The sequence below is a fragment of the Oncorhynchus masou genome, unplaced genomic scaffold (assembly GCF_036934945.1).
Source record: "Oncorhynchus masou masou isolate Uvic2021 unplaced genomic scaffold, UVic_Omas_1.1 unplaced_scaffold_4247, whole genome shotgun sequence".
NCBI lineage: Eukaryota > Metazoa > Chordata > Actinopteri > Salmoniformes > Salmonidae > Oncorhynchus > Oncorhynchus masou.
Genome location: NW_027010643.1, coordinates 18,940 through 29,936, shown reverse-complemented (window position 1 = coordinate 29,936; position 10,997 = coordinate 18,940). Strand labels below are relative to the sequence as shown.

Sequence of the window (10,997 nt, the reverse complement as noted above, 5' to 3'; positions counted from 1 at the left end):
CCGCAGGCAGAACAGTTGAAACTGAAGCAGCACGACAAGGTAGCATTTCCGGTGAAAAGGTCAGGGTTCCATAGCCGCAGGCAGAACAGTTGAAACTGGATCAGCCGCCTTGCGACAAGGTAGCATGCCTGGTGAAAAGGTCAGGGTTCCAGGAGCGCAGGTGAACAGTTGAAACTGGATCAGCAGCATGGCCAGATGGACTGGGCACAGCAAAGGTCATCATGTCAGGTAGTCCAGAGGCATGGTCCGAGGGCTCAGGTCCTCCGAGAGAGAGAGAAAGAAAGAGAGAAAGAGAATTTAGACAGAGCATACTTAAATTCACACAGGACACTGGATAAGACAGGAGAAATACTCTAGATATAACAAACTGACCCTAGCCCCACGACAAACTACTGCAGCATAAATGCTGGAGGCTGAGACAGGAGGGGTCAGGAGACACTGTGGCCCCATCGGATGATACCCCCGGACAGGGCCAAACAGGGAAGGCTATAATCCTATCCACTTTGCCAAAGCACGGCCCCCACACCACTAGAGGGATATCTTCAACCACCAACTTACCATCCTGAGGCAAAGGCAGTAAGCCCTAAAGATCTCCGCACGGCACAACCCAAGGGGGCGCCAACCCAGATAGAAGATCACATTAGTGACTCAACCCACTCAAGTGACGTACCATTCCTAGGGACGGAAAGAAAGAGCACCAGTAAGCCAGTGACTCAGCCCCTGTAATAGGGTTAGAGACAGAGAATCCCAGTGGAAAGATGGGAACCGACCAGGCAGAGACAGCAAGGGCGTTGTTGCTCCAGTGCCTTTCTGTTCACCTTCACACTCCTGGGCCAGACTACACTTAATCATATGACCCACTGAAGAGATGAGTCTTCAGTAAAGACTTAAAGGTTGAGACCGAGTTTGCGTCTCTCATGGGTAGGCAGACAATTCCATAAAAAATGGAGCTCTATAGGAAAGCCCTGCCTCCAGCTGCATAATTTCACAAATAGTTTAATCTTACTATTATTTTATACAACAATGAGACGCAAGCCTCCCAACTGAGACTCTTGTATAACAGAGTTATGGTAATGTGGCTGTATTGTCTCTCATGAGTTTCACAAACATTAAACGAAATGGACTGGTTGTAGCTGGATTCATCCCCGACCGTGTACACATTCTCCAAAACATGGAAATTGTTCAGTTCTGTAACGGCGTTCTTCGTTTGTTGAAAGAGTCGGACCGAATGCAGCGTGGTGGTTACTCATGTCTTTAATGAAGAAGATAGCGATACATGAAATAACTTAAATAAATACAAAACAACAAACGGAACGTGAAAACTAATTACAGCCTATCTGGTGAACACTACACAGAGACAGGAACAATCACCCACGAAATACAAAGTGAAACCCAGGCTACCTAAATACGGTTCCCCATCAGAGACAACAAGAATCACCTGACTCTGATTGAGAACCGCCTCAGGCAGCCAAGCCTAAACTAGACACAGCCCTAATCAACCACAATCCCAATGCCTACAAAAACCCCAATACGACAACACAATAAACCCATGTCACACACTGGCCTGAACAAATATATAACGAAAACACAAAATACAATGACCAAGGCGTGACAAGTTCTCAAGTTCTGTGATGTGGAAGAGGTTTCTTTATTCTCCTATGAAACTCACTCTCTCTATACTCTGGCCATGAGGAGAGAAACTCCTCTAGGATTTTATGACCTGCCTAATAGAGCCTGATTGTAGGGGAAGAGAAAAATGGTAAAACAGAGAGGGGGTGGTGCTAAGCTGTACCCAAAGAGGGCCACGTCATGACACCACCATCCATCTGATGTTCAGGTAGGACCAGGAACACCAGTGGTTTTAGAACAGGTTTTAGCTTTGGCTTTATTTTGGCTTTGTGTTTTTGGGTCTGCCCCTGAACAGGCTTTAGCTATCCTTTTCACTTGGCATTCATGACATTGTAGGTGGGCTTTGCTATTGCTTTGCTCTGTGTTTTAGTCCTGCCATTAGTGTTAATGAATTGAGTTGATGATTGGCCGCAGTATGCGCTGGGCCTTATTGCAGACCTGAGCTATCTCAGCAGCCACTGCACTTGATTACATTATCTGTCAACACACAGGAAGTGTGCCCTGGTATTATGGCCATATGGAACTCTCCGTTCTGTTGCCAAGTTTGTCATTTCAGATATGAAAGGAATAGACCCGATTTCATACAGGTTATATACTGTATACTAGGCCGGGTTACTGTAAATCACTTTGTGACAACAGCTGTCTGCTGATGTTAAAAGGGCTTAATAAGTCCCAGTCCGAGCACGGTGTCCAGTCCAGCTCCATGGCAGGAGCCCTTCTCTGCGTCGGCCCAGACCCGGCACGACGGTCAAATCAGTTCCATGGCCGGAGCCTTCTTCGTCGCTGGTGCGGCGTACAACCCAGCTCCATAGCCGGGGCCCTCTTCTGCGCCAATGCCCAGTCCAAGCACGGCGTTCTACCCTGTTCCATGGCTGGACACGTCGTCTGGGTGGGGGCAAAATCCTGCACCAGAGCTGCCACCGATGCTGGCAAATCCACGAGCGGAGTGGGTACTTCACCGACGCTAGACGCCCACCCGGACCTTCCTCTATAGAGTCAGGTTTTGCGGCCGGAGTCCGCAACTTTGGGAGCGGAGGCACTGCATTTGCTGCACGTTTCATTGGCCGTTTATTGTTTTTGAGAGTTTCATTTAATAAACATGTGGAAGTCTACGTACGCTGCGCCTTGGTATATATCCCATTTAGCAGACGCTTTTGTCCAAAGCGACTTACAAGTCGGCTGGGGCCACTACTTTTACATATGGGTGGCCCCAGCGGGAATCGAACCCACGACGCTTGGCGTTGCAAGCGCCATGCTCTACCGACTGAGCCACAAATACCAAGACGAACGTGACAGTTTCACTGGTTAGTCACTGGGCAATGTACTGTTCATGTCCATAGAAGTGTGTCCCAATGACGGTAGTTTATTTCCCAACAAAGAAAAACATTTCATATTTGGATTGAAAACTGGCCAGATGAACCAACTCTGTGGTAGACGCTTGTTACAGTTTCTCATGTCCCGACCATTTTATGTGTTGCTTATTGTAGTCTTCAGCGAATGAGTAACAAATAATTGTCAGAATTTATTAGAATTTTTTAAAATGTATTTTATTTAACCTTTATTTAACTAGGGAAGTCAGTTAAGAATAAATTATTATTTATAATGACGGCCTACCAAAAGGCAAAAGGCCTCCTGCGGGGACAGGGGACTGGGATTTAAAAAATAAATACAATATAAACATAGGATGACACACACATCACAACAAGAGTGACACACCACCACATGAAAAGCACTATCAGAACAACAAAAGGCATAGGAACCCTACATTTAAGTGAGATGTGTGTAGATTATGAAAATGAACTCGCTGAGAAGATTTAAGGATGGAGAAAAATGTAAGCGTTCCTTTCCTTTATTTTCTTAGTCTCCTGATATTAACTTGTTGAGCAACATTGTGGTGATGATGGAGAGTTTCCCCCTGGTTCTTAGGGGGGGTTCATTCTGGAACAGACAATTACAGGGCTCCAAAAGAAACACCTTTCTATTGGGGGACACAGGGACATGGTAAGTTCTTCAAAATCGCTCGCTCTCTCTCTCTCTCTCACACACATACAAAGAGTAAGATCATTCAATTAAGCCTATGTTCTCTACATGTTTCCCTTCACACATATGAGGAGCTGTACATTCAACAGGTTGTGGTCCTCAACGAAGATGCTGTACATGAAGGAATAACATGTTATTTTCCACCATGAGCTGCTTTTTGAAATACAGTTTCTGTACATTACTTTGTTTATCAACACTATTATAGTACATTTGTTTACATTCCTTATGGGCACCGGCGCTGAAGAAGGCTCCGGACATGGAGCTGAGTTGACCGTTGTGCCTGGTCTGGGCTGGCGCAGAAGATATCTCCTCCCATGGAGCGGGACCGAACGCTGTGTCTGGACTGAGTTTTAACGAGCCACCGTGCTTCTACACCTGCATTGCTTGCTGTTTGGGGTTTTAGGCCGAGATTCTGTACAGCACTTTGTGACATCTGCTGATGTAAGAAGAGCTTTGTAAATAAATGTTATTGATTGATAACCCTTTATTTAGCAGATGTCAATCCAGACATCCATCCTGAGGAGACATCTGGGCGTCAGGACAGCTTTTGAGCTGCTGCACTGTCAGAGCCAGGATCCTACCTTCTCTGAGGATGTTACCGTGTAAGACAGGACCCCTTTGTGGTGTTTAGTTTATTAACATACAACAGGTTATTACAGAGATGCCATCATGAAGGTGAGATGGTTCCCTCCTTACCTGAAACAACATACTGGAATACATAGCGTTAAACAACGCTCTGTTTTATGAAGTTATATATGTACATGGCCACACCTCTGAATTGTGAACACTTTTGGTACGTCAAAAGATTCAAAAAGTGTAATTTCCTCAGAAAGCGTCTCAGTCATCCAGTGGCTTCATCCCCAGGGAGGCCTTCCAGAGACTGTTTGATGAGCTGGACAAGGACAGTATCAAACAGGTATTTATATTTCATCTCTACGACAATGTTCATTTCTTCAAAACTATGCAGTTGGCAGACTGTCAGTCTAACTCCAAGCAGACTTTCATCATTTTCCTTTGTGCTTGCATTTGCAACGGAAGCAAACATTTGGACAGAAGCAAACCTGAAAAGTTATTGTGAAAGGAGACTGAACAGCAGATTGAAGTCATTGTTTCCCTCTGTAGCATCCTCCATTGCCTGAGTACTCGTCTAAGTTCCTGCACAAGGTTCAGTTTATCTTCAGTCAGCATTATGTAACTCTGGTGGGGAACGTGTGGTCACTGTGGTGGGGAACGTGTGGTCACTGTGGTGGGGAACGTGTGGTCACTGTGGTGGGGAACGTGTGGTCACTGTGGTGGGGAACGTGTGGTCACTGTGGTGGGGAACGTGTGGTCACTGTGGTGGGGAACGTGTGGTCACTGTGGTGGGGAACTTGCCCCTGGCCAATGTTATCTGTATCTGTGTGAGTTCACTATGTCACAAGTTCACAATGTCACAATATTTCACGTATTAACTTAGATATTTGTTTTTCTGCTTGATCCTAACAGCTCTTAGTTATGATACTAGCCTGGAATCCTAACTGACATGCTTTGTTTCACCATAACAATTTTGAAACAGAGCTTATGAGTTAAGATTCCAGGCTACTTATTCACAGTAATATTGTTGATAGAGATGCTTGTTCATACTGTAAGTTGCTTGACAACTTAAAAGGAGGGCTCGTCCGGGATTTGAACCCGGGACCTCTCGCACCCTAAGCGAGAATCATACCCCTAGACCAACGAGCCTGTCAAACAGTTAACAACCAAGAGTTTAAATTCCATTGCATGCCACGTGCATATGGAATTCCTCTCAAGTTGATGCTGTTGCATGCTCAGTAAAACTGCTCAGACACTGCCACCTAGTGGCTATTCTACACTCTGCACAAACACAGTACGGTATATGCATGTATTATGTCTACTGTATATGCATGTATTAAGTCTTCTGTATATGCATCGAAGCGTCATCAATGTTACTCTAGAATCTCCTGGTGATTGACTGTGAGAAGAATCTCTCTGAACGAGACAACTACTATTTAGAGGCTCAACATTTAAGACCATTTGAACGTAAAATGTACTACAAGTAGTAGTTACAAGTAGACATTAGTTACTGTGTCTGCAGTGCACTGCCGACATGAATGACTAATGTATAGCAGGTATGGGTCTTGCACAGTTTATGTCAATAGCTCCATGCAATTCACAGACTTTATATGTATCTCTGTCACAGGAGGTTGGTGGCACCTAATTGGGAGGACCCTGCCCGTGGTAATGACTGGAAGGGAATCTGGTGGAAAGGTATCAAATTCATCAAGCAGATGGTTTGATGCCATTCCATTTGCTCCGTTCCAGCCATTATTATGAACTGTCCTCCCCTCAGCAGCCCCCACTGATCTGTTTTTTCAGACAATCAACTGTTTCTTCATCCTTTACTACCTGCTGGAGATGGCGCTGAAGGTGGTAGCATTTGGCTGGACAGGATATATGTCCTATGGGAGTAACGTGTTTGATGGATCTCTCACAGGTCTTTCACTGGTAGGTGCAGTTCAGTATTATATACTGTATGTAAGGATAATGCAGGATCCGTTTTGAAGCATGGGCAATTTAGAGAAGAGTCTAGTTGATGTATCTATATTACCGTCTGTCACACAATTCAAAGTCACTCGTTGACATTACGACACTGTACATTATATTCCATACTGACTGGATATTGTTTTATATCTCTGTTTTACCAAAGGGCCTACAGATATCCACATTTGCTACTTACAGTCTACCTTTTTCCTATTGGCAAGATTTTTCTCCCCACTTTGTTTGTGATCTTTCAATATACTAACTCACCTAGGACAACCCTAAATAAATCTATCACATATTTTCTCAAAAAGTGGGCTCATCTGGGATTTAAACCCAGGACTACTCACACCCTAAGTGAGAAGCATACCCTTAAACCAACAAGCCTGCTTAGGGAAACCAACCGATCGTTACCTTTTCCCCATCCCTTCTCCTCATCAGCCTGTGAGTTAACTTCCAGAATCTGTGATGTGGCAGGTTTTGGCTATTAGACTCTCCTTACCACTCTCTAATGGTAACTGACACTTTTGGGTGAGTTTTACATACACCGAGGGTACAAAACATTAGGAACACCTGCTCCTTCCATGACATAGACTTACCAAGTCTGTCATAGACTGTATGTAGTCTGTCATGTGGACTATGTGTAGTCTGTAAGTCATTTGACTTCTTAAAAGGAGGTTCTCGTCCGGGATTTGTATCACATCCGGCCGTGATTGGGAGTCGCATTGGGCGGTGCACAATTGGCCCAGCGTCGTCCGAGTTTGGCCAGGGTAGGCCGTCATTATAAATAAGAATTTGTTCTGAACTGACTTGCCTAGTTAAATAAAAGTTACATAAATGTAAATAAATAGTCTGTGTTTACAAAACATTATGAACACCTGCTCTTTCCATGACATAAACTGATCTGTTGAATCCAGCTGAAGTCTATCATCCCATATTGATGTCACCTGTTAAATTCAGTTCAATCAGTGTAGATGAAGGGGAGGAGACAGGTTAAAAGAGGATTTTTAAGTCTTGAGACGTATTCTGTATGTGTGCCATTCAGAGGGTGAATGGACAAGACAAAATATTGAAGTGCCTTTGAATGGGGTATGGTAGTAGGTGCCAGGCGCACCGGTCTGATTGTGTCAAGAACTGCAATGCTGCTGTTTTGTTCACTCTCAACAGTTTCCCGTGTGTCAACAATGGTCCGCCACCCAAAGGACATCCAACCAACTTGACACAACTGTGACCAACCATGGCAACATGATGGATGGGTACAGCACTCAACTCGACATCAGAAGGTTCCTAGAGAGACCAGCTCTCAGAGAAAACACACAACTGCATTGGAGTCAACATGGGACAGCATCCCTGTGGAACACTTTCGACAACCTGTATTTATCTAATTAGACTTGTCAGTTATACGACCAGTCATTCAGCTTGTTCTCATAATACAAGTATAGACGACATTGGTATCCTGTGAGCCTGCTATTTGTTATAGAAACCTACACATGACTGAATGTCACTGTTTCTGCTGAATATGCACAGTCATCTCCACTTTCCCAAGTAGACAATGATTATCTTGGACAGTACAACAAGCCTGTAGTCTTCAGAAAAGAAGGGCTCGTCCGGGATTTGAACCCGGGACCTCTCGCACCCAAAGCGAGAATCATACCCCTAGACCAACGAGCCTTGTTGAAAGAATGGTAAACACAGACTATAAGTTTGCTCCCATCTGCCCTGTCACTGATGTCAGGCGTGTGTGAAATCTGAGGCGTGTCCTTAGTGAACCTTTGTTACTTTACTCACCTCTACTGGTGATTATGTGTACTGCATCATCACTCCAGTAAAGTTCTGACCTGTAGAAAACATTACATTTGTCAGTTATACGAGGCCATATATCGTATTATATATTGTATATATTTCCTCTGATATATAACTCAATAATATATTGTCCAAGGCATATTCAACACAAAAGAGCTGAAATATCCATTAGAACTATAACCATACCTTAACATATTCCAGAACACTTTTCTTGACCCCTTTGCCATAGGTCATAAGGGCTGTCCCGACCATTTTATGTGTTGCTTATTGTAGTCTTCAGCGAATGAGTAACAAATAATTGCCCAAATTTGTTTGGATTTTTTTAAATGTATTTTATTTAACCTTTATTTAACTAGGCAAGTCAGTTAAGAATAAATTATTATTTACAATGACAGCCTACCAAAAGGCAAAAGGCCTCCTACGGGGACAGGGGACTGGGATTTTTTTTTTAAATACAATATAAACATAGGATGACACACACATCACAACAAGAGTGACACACCACCACATGTAAAGCACTATCAGAACAACAAAACGCATAGGAACCCTACATAGGAACCCTACGTTCGAGGGCGTCAGGCTCCCCAAATCAAATCAAATCATATGTGTTTACATAGCCCTTCGTACATCAGCTGATATCTCAAAGTGCTGTACAGAAACCCAGCCTAAAATCCCAAACAGCAAGCAATGCAGGTATAGAAGCACGGTGGCTAGGAAAAACTCCCTAGAAAGGCCAAAACCTAGGAAGAAACCGAGAGAGGAACCAGGCTATGTGGGGTGGCCAGTCCTCTTCTGGCTGTGCCGGGTGGAGATTATAACAGAACATGGCCAAGATGTTCAAATGTTCATAAATGACCAGCATGGTCCAATAATAATAAGGCAGAACAGTTGAAACTGGAGCAGCAGCACGGCCAGGTGGACTGGGGACAGCAAGGAGTCATCATGTCAGGTAGTCCAGAGGCATGGTCCTAGGGCTCAGGTCCTCCGAGAGAGAGAAAGAAAGAGAGAAAGAGAGAATTAGAGAGAGCACACTTAAATTCACGCAGGACACCGAATAGGACAGGAGAAGTACTCCAGATATAACAAACTGACCCTAGCCCCCCGACACATAAACCACTGCAGCATAAATACTGGAGGCTGAGACAGGAGGGGCCAGGAGACACTGTGGCCCCATCTGAGGACACCCCCGGACAGGGCCAAACAGGAAGGATATAACCCCACCCACTTTGCCAAAGCACAGCCCCCACACCACTAGAGGGATATCTTCAACCACCAACTTACCATCCTGAGACAAGGCTGATTGCATTGATGGGGTCTGGTCGTTCAACATTGATTGCCATATGTGTTTTTTTACCTGCTGTGCCGAAGTTGTGTCTCTATTGTTACCTGTTTGTTCCTGTTTAAAATGTTGACTCCCCGAACTTGCTTCTCATCTCAGGCATGTTCCTAATATTGAGTTGCACCCCTTTTTGTCCTCAGAACAGTTCAAGATGTTCAAACGTTCATAGATGGCCAGCGTGGTCAAATAATCATCACTGGTCAGGGTTCCATAGCTGCCCTGACATCTGGGCGTCAGGACAGCTTTTGAGCTGCTGCACTGTCAGAGCCAGGATCCTACCTTCTCTGAGGATGTTACCGTGTAAGACAGGACCCCTTTGTGGTGTTTAGTTTATTAACATACAACAGGTTATTACAGAGATGCCATCATGAAGGTGAGATGGTTCCCTCCTTACCTGAAACAACATACTGTAATACATAGCGTTAAACAACGCTCTGTTTTATGAAGTTATATATGTACATGGCCACACCTCTGAATTGTGAACACTTTTGGTACGTCAAAAGATTCAAAAAGTGTAATTTCCTCAGAAAGCGTCTCAGTCATCCAGTGGCTTCATCCCCAAGGAGGCCTTCCAGAGACTGTTTGATGAGCTGGACAAGGACAGGATCAAACAGGTATTTATATTTAATCTCTACGACAATGTTCATTTCTTCAAAACTATGCAGTTGGCAGACTGTCAGTCTAACTCCAAGCAGACTTTCACCATTTTCCTTTGTGCTTGCATTTGCAACGGAAGCAAACATTTGGACAGAAGCAAACCTGAAAAGTTATTGTGAAAGGAGACTGAACAGCAGATTGAAGTCATTGTTTCCCTCTGTAGCATCCTCCATTGCCTGAGTACTCGTCTAAGTTCCTGCACTATGTCACAAGTTCACAATGTCACAATATTTAATGAATTAACATAGATGTTTGTGTTTCTGCTTGATCCTAACAGCTCTTAGTTATGATACTAGCCTGGAATCCTAACTGACATGCTTTGTTTCACCATAACAATACTGAAACTGAGCTTATGAGTTAAGATTCCAGGCTACTTATTCACAGTAATATTGTTGATAGAGATGCTTTAGTGAATGTACACTACTGTGCTTTGTACACTCTATGTTGGCCTGTTCATACTGTAAGTTGCTTGACAACTTAAAAGGAGGGCTCGTCCGGGATTTGAACCCGGGACCTCTCGCACCCTAAGCGAGAATCATACCCCTAGACCAACGAGCCTGTCATAGGTTCAACAACCAAGAGTTTAAATTGGACTGCATTCCACGTGCATATGGAATTCCTCTCCAGTTAATGTTGCATGCTCAGTAAAACTGCTCAGAGACGGCCACCTAGTGGCTATTCTAGACTCTATACAAACACAGACATGTTGGATCAAATGGAAACAGATGGAGGACTCATCATGGACATAACGCATTTTGGAAAGGACATTGCAATTGAGGGCTTCCACCATTTTAAAGTAGTCAACTGGGTGGGTTTTCCTATGAGTTGGGAGTAATCAGTCAATGAAGGAGAAGACAATTGACTACTTTAAAATGGAGATAATATAAGTCCTCTACTTATCTCTGTTATTGATCATCATTAGAGTCGATTGGAAAGGCAGTAGAAATAGGCCCTGACCCATTTTGTTCACCTTCTCTGCATTTGATGTCTC

The 10,997-nt window shown here is 44.0% G+C and overlaps 3 non-coding genes across 3 annotated transcripts; all 3 read right to left on the bottom strand.

Annotated features, from left to right (window-relative positions):
- Window positions 1-5,319: 5,319 nt before the first annotated feature.
- trnap-agg (transfer RNA proline (anticodon AGG)) lies at window positions 5,320-5,391 on the bottom strand. Its single transcript has one exon. It is a non-coding gene; the product is annotated as a tRNA-Pro (tRNA).
- A 2,415-nt stretch (window positions 5,392-7,806) lies between these two features.
- Window positions 7,807-7,878, bottom strand: trnap-ugg (transfer RNA proline (anticodon UGG)). Its single transcript has one exon. It is a non-coding gene; the product is annotated as a tRNA-Pro (tRNA).
- A 2,614-nt stretch (window positions 7,879-10,492) lies between these two features.
- trnap-agg (transfer RNA proline (anticodon AGG)) lies at window positions 10,493-10,564 on the bottom strand. The gene has a single exon. It is a non-coding gene; the product is annotated as a tRNA-Pro (tRNA).
- Window positions 10,565-10,997: the final 433 nt, after the last annotated feature.